Genomic DNA, 9,331 nt, shown 5'->3' with positions numbered 1-9,331 from the left:
GAAACCACATGCAATACCGCCATCTATGCGCATCTGACAACACTACGTCCGCACCACAAAACATACCGCCATCTGTAGGTCTCCCGCAACATGACCTCCTCCAACGACGATACCGCCATCTATGCGACGCCAAGCCGATTAAGACAGCGATGGCGCCACAGTGCCCGCCTTTCGACGCCACCCACAAAGCCTGCAGCCTCTGTCGACCATAGCACCCAATCTCCAGTGGCTCTGCCGCACGAAGCCGTGGACCGGCAATGACTCCACCCGCACCCGTTCGTGCACCACCCCAACCGCCACACGCGCACCTCCAGCGGATGAACGGCGGAAGTTTCCCGCACTCGTAAAGTGCAATCCACCCCTATAACTTGCGTTTCATGAAGAGTTATTTCCAATATGCGACATTCCCGCTGTCCCTATACATGAGCCGCGACCTGTACCACTTACGAGCGAGAGACGCGATCGCGTTGCTCACTGTACGGCGTCCGATACCGAGCCATCAGCATGTCGGTCCCCATGCGCGTTGCACTCGCACTCGCAGTCGCAAAAACGTGGGGCAAATATATTACGCGGAAGAGCTATAACAGACCGAGCCCCACTGCATGGGGGGAGTCTTTGTCACTAATGTACACAGATGGAACATTTTGGACTGGAACCAGATTACCCGTACACACGGCGCTGATTAGTAATCAATGCAGAGCCATCAAACTACAATAAATATACACAACTGTCCGTATACATGCTGAAAGAGTCTGCCCACAATGGGAACCACACGTCAGCCAGACACTCTGATCACGCACCACTCTCTGCTTCTAACAGGCGCACATACAATATGTAAGCACCAGCATGGAACAACATCCAGTGCATCTTCTCCGCCACATTACACAATCCACACTATCACAACCAGACCAGGAGGTCCATGCGGAAAATACAATATCCCAGCCTTTCGACATCCACCATTGCGCAGACCAGGCACCAACACCCACACATGTCCTATACAACGGTGCACCCAACATCACAATAGTACCTCCTGTCACAGCGCACAAACAATGACATGAGTCAAAGACACAGGTCTCACACAAGCATAGAATTGGAGCGCCGCCTCTAATAAGCCAAAGGTGCATCCTGACGTGACAAATCTGATCATGTCACAAGCATTCACTTACTATAATCACTATCAACGAACCTGCCGCCCCCGCCCCCCCCCCCCCCTACACCTTTCCTTACAACAACGTGTAACCTAACCTAACCTAACCTAACCTATGTTGTACCTTAACCTAACCTATGTTGTACCTTAACCTAACCTATGTTGTACCTTAACCTAACCTATGTTGTACCTTAACCTAACCTATGTTGTACCTTAACCTAACCTATGTTGTACCTTAACCTAACCTATGTTGTACCTTAACCTAACCTATGTTGTACCTTAACCTAACCCATGTTGTACCTTAACCTAACCTATGTTGTACCTTAACCTAACCCATGTTGTACCTTAACCTAACCCATGTTGTACCTTAACCTAACCCATGTTGTACCTTAACCTAACCCATGTTGTACCTTAACCTAACCCATGTTGTACCTTAACCTAACCCACGTTGTACCTTAACCTAACCCACGTTGTGCCTTAACCTAACCCACGTTGTGCCTTAACCTAACCCACGTTGTGCCTTAACCTAACCCACGTTGTGCCTTAACCTAACCCACGTTGTGCCTTAACCTAACCCACGTTGTGCCTTAACCTAACCCACGTTGTGCCTTAACCTAACCCACGTTGTGCCTTAACCTAACCCACGTTGTGCCTTAACCTAACCCACGTTGTGCCTTAACCTAACCCACGTTGTGCCTTAACCTAACCCACGTTGTGCCTTAACCTAACCCACGTTGTGCCTTAACCTAACCCACGTTGTGCCTTAACCTAACCCACGTTGTCCCCTAACGTAACCCACGTTGTCCCCTAACGTAACCCATGTTGTCGCCTAAACCTGCTCTGTAATTGTTATACGACTCGTTCAATTAGTGTAGTGTTGCCCACCCGCAACCCTCGCAATATAGTTCGCTACTCGCACTGCCCGCTCCCCTGTGTATCGCTTCATGTTAAACACCTTGCAAGTCTTGCTGACTTTCCACATGCTCCTGCTGTACACTGTAATGTGGATGGCAGCAGGACGTACATGCCGCCCCTCCCCACGTCCCCACCTTGCCCCCCTGCCTTCGCAAGCTGGTTGGTGAGAAGTTTGCATGTTCAATGCCCTTCGCATGCGACGTACTCAGGCTACGTTGTGGTGCGGCCTGTGTCAACCGTCCGCTAATGTCGTACGCGTAAACCACAATCTGTACTGCACATTCGTCCTTATGTACCGAATGATACATCGTGGCACATGTGTGACCGTACAACGACTGCGCCCAAAAACGGCGGACCATACAGTGCAAATATTGTGCACGCAGCTACGTGTCGTCTCCCTATGAGAGCTGGATTGCAGTGTGGTACGCCATAGAGACGTGTGGGAGGAACGGACGCCGTGGATGGCGATCAGCATGAGCTGTCTGTTGATGTATTCGGACCTAGTCGTCTCTCCTCACACACCGTGATGGCATGGTGCACCGCGTTCCATATCTGCGACATGCTACAGAGGCCGGTTGACAGTCGTTCGAGCAATGGACATCGCATACGTACGGGGGCCACCTTCCACGTATTGTCTAGGCGTGCACATTTTGTTGCGTGTATGTGGGCAGACGTAGTGTGGCGTGACACCTGACACAGGCATGCAATAATCGTTGAAGTTGCAAATGGCGATGGACGCCTGCGTTTTCTGGTGAAGTTACGCAAATGAACAAATGGTAACCTGTTGTGGTGCGGTTGTTCTCGCTAGGGGTGAATCGGTGATGGCGACGATAGGTTGAGGTACGAACCGGTTGTTCCAGCGATACCCACCATGCCGACGAAACTGAACGGCATCTGGGTGTGAAGCGATACGCGGCGGTGGCTGGGTGGGACCGTCCCCGGCCGGTGAGGGGGCGCCTCCCGGCGTGCTGGCCGCGCGGTGCGTGGGCGCACGCGCTACAGCCGGCTGGTGGGGGCGGCCAGTGGCAGGCGCGCCGGCCGACGGACGCGGCAGGCGTCGCAGCTGCGCGCCGGCGCACCCTGCGCGCGGCGCCGTGCGGCCAAAGTAGGTCCTCGCGGGCCCGGTGCGAAGCGCGGTGGACATCTTCAGTGTGCTGGTCCGATTGAGGACTGTGTGCGTTGAGGATGCGCCGCCGCCCGGCGCTCGGCGCCGCGACGCCGTCTGCTGCTCGGTCGCCCCAGCGGTTCTCGCTGGTGGTTTGTATCGCAGCTGTGCGGATGTGTTGGCGCGTGCGCTGTGCTGGGAGAGTTCGCTTCGGCACCCAAGTGGGGCTTTTGTCCTTCTGTGGCGCTGGCGTTGGAGCTGCCGGTCACCGTAGGTGGCGCGTGTTGTCTCCCGCCGGCAATGCCACGACAGCACGCTCCCGGGCCTCTGTCGGCAGCGGCAAGCTCAGTTGGGAGCACGGGTGGTCGCACCGAAAGCGTCTACTCGCCTAACTCCGGGCGATTGCGCCTCTCTCGAACCCGACCAAGTACTTGGGACGGCGCTGCGCGCCGCCGGGACCTGAGAGGGTTTCGAGGTGTATTGTGCAGGGGAGCTCAGCCTCCTCCTGTTTGCAGAATGATTGAGCGGACGCTTGCGTGTTCGCGCGGGCCCCCGGGACACACTCCCGGGCGGCCGGCTGCTCAGCTCTAGTTGACGCAGCTCCCTGGTTGATCCTGCCAGTAGTCATATGCTTGTCTCAAAGATTAAGCCATGCATGTCTCAGTACAAGCCGCATTAAGGTGAAACCGCGAATGGCTCATTAAATCAGTTATGGTTCCTTAGATCGTACCCACGTTACTTGGATAACTGTGGTAATTCTAGAGCTAATACATGCAAACAGAGTCCCGAGTCTGGCGTGAGGTCAGTCGCTTGACGGCGCGTCTCGGCGCGGGCCCGCCCGTTGCCGGCGCGCCGTAAGGCACGGAGGCTCGCACTGGGGCGTATCGCTTTCCAGTCGGGCGTGCCGCGGCAGTCCTCACTCGGGGAAGTGAAGCGTCTCTTACAGCCTCTCCTTCCCAAGTGGCTCTTTCCGCCTTCCCGTGGTGCCAGACGTCAAGCTCGGCATTTTGCCTTGCGTCAAAAGGGAGAGCTGCGACCCAACCCGATGCGAAAGCGAAGGGTGCGTGGCACAGGGGGAGCTGTGTCGAGGGACCGAACATCAGTCCCTTTCTGTTCGCAGGGCACAGACCATCACGTGCTCTGCATGCCGGCGGTCTCGTTTGTCGGCGTGGGATCGCGGCGCGAGTCGGCAAGGGCGCTTCGCCGCGCCCCTGGGTAACCGGGGCGTGTTCTGCCAAACCCAGGAGGTGGTGACATCACCTGGGCCAGGTTAGATGGGTCCAGACCGCCGAACGTCTGGGGGACCGGCCCGCCACCTGAGTAGGAGTGGGTCCTTGGCCAGATGGTGGAAACTCGGGCTAGTAGGCGGCGAAGGGCGAGAGGTGCATCCGCCTCTCCGGAGTGCGGGGTGCAGTTGCCGAGGAGCGTCGCGTGAAATCATCGATGACGGGGACACCGACGAGGACCAGTGCACTGGCGACGGTGCGCTGAACCTGGCAGCTCGGAAGTGCCCTTGACCTAGGGGCGAGGTCGGTGGGCGAGCTGCAGAAGTCCCCCCCCATGCCAGAGGAGCCGGTCCGGGGCAAGAGACGGGCTCCCACTTCTTTTTATCACTCGTCAATCATGGCTGACAACGAAACGAGTGATACGTGTGCGCCTCAACGAGCTTCCATTGCGCCTGATCCCTCTCCACAGGACGAGCAGGGACAGGCAAAGAATGAAACTGTTATGGAGAGATACACTAGGATAGCGTCGCTCATGGAGCAACAAATCAAAAACGGCAAGATAAGCCAAGCTGGTCTTGCCATTATTAAAAATGAGTTGGCAGCATGGGCTATTGCCCACGCCAAACTAGAAGGTAGGGCAGAAGAACTCGAAAAAGAGAATGAAAGACTAAGAAAGCAACCAGCCAAGACGTGGGCAGCTGTGGCCGCGCAAGCGCCCACAAAGCGCCCACAAAACTCGACGAAAGACACAATTGACAGAATCACAAAGAGAACTGACACGGCTGTCTTCCTCAGGACACTTCCTGGGCAAGACACCAGTGTCAAAAAGATTCAAGAACTGTTCACAAAAAACATAGATCCTGTTAAAGACAAGATACGAATCAAAAGAATAAAACCAAGTAGAAACTCTGTCATAGTTGAAGTTGCTTCTGAGAATGACAAAGAAAAACTGTTGACCAATCAGAAACTGAACTCGGTGGTTAAATGCGAACCACCGAGGAAACGAAATCCTTTAGTCATTTTATATGACGTACCATCAATAATGACCAATGAGGAATTAATAGATACAATCAGGCTGCAAAATTTTGAGGAGATAAATGAAGAGGAATTCAAAAACTGTTTTAAATTAAAATTTAAGACTGGGCCACGGGGTCGTGATGTCGTTCATCACGTCGCCGAGGTGTCAGCACAAATGTGGCGGAACATCACAACAATGGGCAAAATATATATCGGCTTTCACGCCGTTAATGCTAGAGACTATGTCGTGGTACCTCGTTGCCACAACTGTGGTGACCTGGATCACGTCTTGAGGCTGTGCACCAGGGAGCCGGCATGCACTAAATGTGGGGAACATGGTCATAGCCGCAAAGACTGTAAGGCGGCGGCGGTCTGCATACCGTGTAAGAATAGAGGCAAGAAGTCTTGCGGAGCCACAGGCAGGAATTGCCCTACATATAGGATGCTGGAGCAAAGACTCATCTCCAGAACAGACTATGGCTGAGCCAGGAACACCAAATAGGATGCCAAAACGGAAGTCCCCGAGCAAAAGGAGGAGGGATGCCGTGAGGGCAAACAGATTTAAGGAGTTTCTGAGGTCGCTCTGCGGCGCCTCTAGAACTGAAACACGAGATAAAGAAACCCAGACTGACTTTCCAACAATGGACATTGGTATACAAACCAATCTCCCCCTCACGACTGAAACTCTCTCCTCTGGAAGCCGGGGAAAAAAGCCGATAATACACCTACAACGGCAAGGGCATCCTGTAACTGTGGCAACGTCGAAAGACAATCACATTGTAACATCAAAAGACAATCAAATCAATCATATAAATCAACTACCGGTTCAAGAAAATACAGTGACAAGCTCAAGCACGAGCCCCACTGTACAGAGCTCATCAGTTGTCAGAGTCCCACCGGTTGATCCGGTGAGGGTATACCCAAATTTGGAGTATACTATGCAATTATCTAGATTGGAGCAGCCGGCAACCCTGACCACTGCCTTACGACATGTGGTCCGGGTAGGACATGAAGACGGTAGAAAGGTAACCTTCTCGGTTATGGAGGCTGTTGACAGAATCCAGCTAAAATCAGTGAATCTCCCCACCGACTTCGGAGCCTTGCGTGATCTGCTCAAGAAAGTTTTCGACAGACGAGGTGAGAAATTTGACCTTAACGAAATTTACCAGCAATCAGTAATAGCACACGGACGGATTGCTTTCGACTGGAGCAAGAATTGGCCGCATGACCGAATACATACATATTACCCTTAATGACTAAAATTACCATTGGACAACTTAACAGTCATAATAGCAGACTCGTCATGCAGGAGCTCCGGAGGGAGGTGGAAGAGAGGAGACTAGATGTACTCTGTCTACAGGAGCCATACTCCCTGGCTGGAAAGATAGCTTTTGCCGCTGCAGGCTGGCAAATAGTCAGCACGGGAGATAACCCGAAGGCAGTGATTATAATCACAAATAAGCTCCTCAGAGTTACCACATTATCACAATTCGCAACTAGCCACTGCAACGTCGTGGAGCTTCAAACCCCCATGGGAACAATAATCCTCATAAACATGTATTTTCAATATGGGGATAATATAGAACTTTATATTGACCACCTGGCTAGAGTCACCACGGCGTTGCAGGGAAGAAAAATAGTAGTAACAGCAGACATTAATGCAAAATCCCCCCTGTGGTACAGTGGCACAAGGGATGCTAACGGTGAAAAAGTTGAGGAACTTATAATGGCATCACAACTTGTGGTGGCTAACAGGCCTGGAAATCCTCCTACATATGCTGCAGGGGGAGGACAGGGCACAAATATTGATGTGACCCTCATAACACCAAATTTGGTTAACTCTATTCAAAATTGGAGAGTACTAGAGAATGCCACCACAAGCGATCACAACTTGATATCCTTTACCTTGGGCGAAAGAGAGTGCCGCTGGGCCACGGGGTGGGAGGTGCAACTAAATTATAGAAGAGCTGACTGGGAGCGCCTAGCAAGGGAGTGTGACATTCCTCCATTACCTGAAGGTGACATGTATCTAGACATAGACATTGACCAAAGAACAGAGGAGCTGGTGAATGCAGTGACAAGAGCGGTGAAGGCAGCCGTACCTACAAGGAGGAGGGCCATGGCGGCCTCTCCGTCACCATGGACTGCAGAACTAGGTGAACTGCGTCGATCTGTCAGAAGGTTAAGAAGGCACTACCAGCGCAGTGTCGTCTGGCAAGAACGCCAAAGGTGGCAGATATTATACAGGGAGGAAAAGCAGAAGTTCCAAAAGGAACTACGCGAAGTTAGGATGCGAAGTTGGGAGAATTTCGTGCTTAACCAGCTGGTCACGGACCCATGGGGGCTCCCATACAAGCTGGTAAGGGAAAAAATCCGCTCTCCTCTGGAGTTATCAACAGTCAGGTACGGAGACAGGATGACGGAGTCCTGGCAGGAAACTGCGGGGGTCCTCCTCCAGTCTCTGCTGCCTGACGACAATGCGGAAGGGGAAACAGAAGGGCAGAAACAACTTAGAAACGAAGACCAGGAGGAATACGGAAATGAGACGGCTGTCTACCCTTTTTCAGAGGAGGAGGTGGCAGCTCATATAAGATCACTGAAAATAGGTAAAGCTCCTGGGCCGGACGGCATTGTGGCGGAGGTGGTGCAGTTTCTGGCGCCACAATTAACTGCGCCATTAACGCATCATTACAACGAGTGTCTCCGACAGAGGAAATTTCCGAAGAGATGGAAAACAGCAAATGTAATCATCATAAAGAAAGGAATAGACAAGGACCCAGCAAATGTGAAATCTTACAGGCCGATTTGCCTGTTGGACATATTCGGTAAAATATTAGAGAAACTGCTGGCTGACAGATTGACGGCACACCGAGTGTTGTGCGGGGTGAGTGACAGGCAGTTCGGTTTTAGGCCGGGGCGATCAGCATCTGATGCTATTGCTCTGGCGGCTGAGGTCTGTAGCTCGACCCCGCATAAATACGTGGTTGGCATCATGGTGGATATCAGTGGCGCCTTTGACAACCTTTGGTGGCCTTCGCTCTTCTCCTGCTTGCGGGAGAAAGAGTGTCCAGGGCCGCTATATGGTTGCCTGAGGAGCTATTGTAAGGATCGGGAGGTCTGGTTATCATCGTCTAGCGAAAGAGTTGGAAAGGTAATCACTAAAGGATGTCCCCAAGGCTCTGTCTTAGGACCCCTTTTCTGGGATATCCATATGGAGCCATTACTAGATAAATTGCAACAAAGCAATGAGGTGCTAGAGGTGATAGCCTACGCGGATGACCTCCTCCTGTTGGTTGGCGGCCGTAGCCGCGAAGACATAGAACCAAAAATAGAGACAGCACTAGACAAACTTCAGAAGTGGTGCCAATCGACAAAAATGACGATATCACCTAGTAAATCGACTTACTTACTACTGAAAGGGAACCTTATTAGAAACCCGACTGTTAGAATAGATGGTTCACCAGTTCTCCGACGACGAGAGACACGTTACCTGGGAGTTATCATTGATGAGAGGTGGAATTTTGGGAAGCATATTGAAACAGTCACCCAGAGAGCCCTTCAGATATTAAATAACTTAATCTCCATAGGCCACAAAAGATTTCATCTTCCTCCACACCTAATTAGACTTTACCATAATAGTATTCTAACCTCAGTAGTGGGCTACGGCTCGGGAGTCTGGGCGCACAGGCTCACGAGGGTGGTGCCCGCCATGGCAGTGAGAAGGGTTCAGAGAAGCATGATATTAAGATCAGTAGGGGCCTATAGAACATCTCCAGGGGGAGCCCTATTAATAATAATGGGGCTCTGTCCCCTGGATATAAAGATTAGAGAACAGGCGGCTTGGTATTGGGCCAAGAGGGGAAATAATGAGAAAATTGCTGAGATCATGGGTATCAGATTAAGGGACAAAAGAGAGATAAG

Source organism: Schistocerca piceifrons, unplaced genomic scaffold (assembly GCF_021461385.2).
Source record: "Schistocerca piceifrons isolate TAMUIC-IGC-003096 unplaced genomic scaffold, iqSchPice1.1 HiC_scaffold_1237, whole genome shotgun sequence".
NCBI classification, from domain to species: domain Eukaryota; kingdom Metazoa; phylum Arthropoda; class Insecta; order Orthoptera; family Acrididae; genus Schistocerca; species Schistocerca piceifrons.
The sequence above is the reverse complement of the archived record's forward strand: the minus strand, read 5'-3'. Positions refer to the sequence as shown.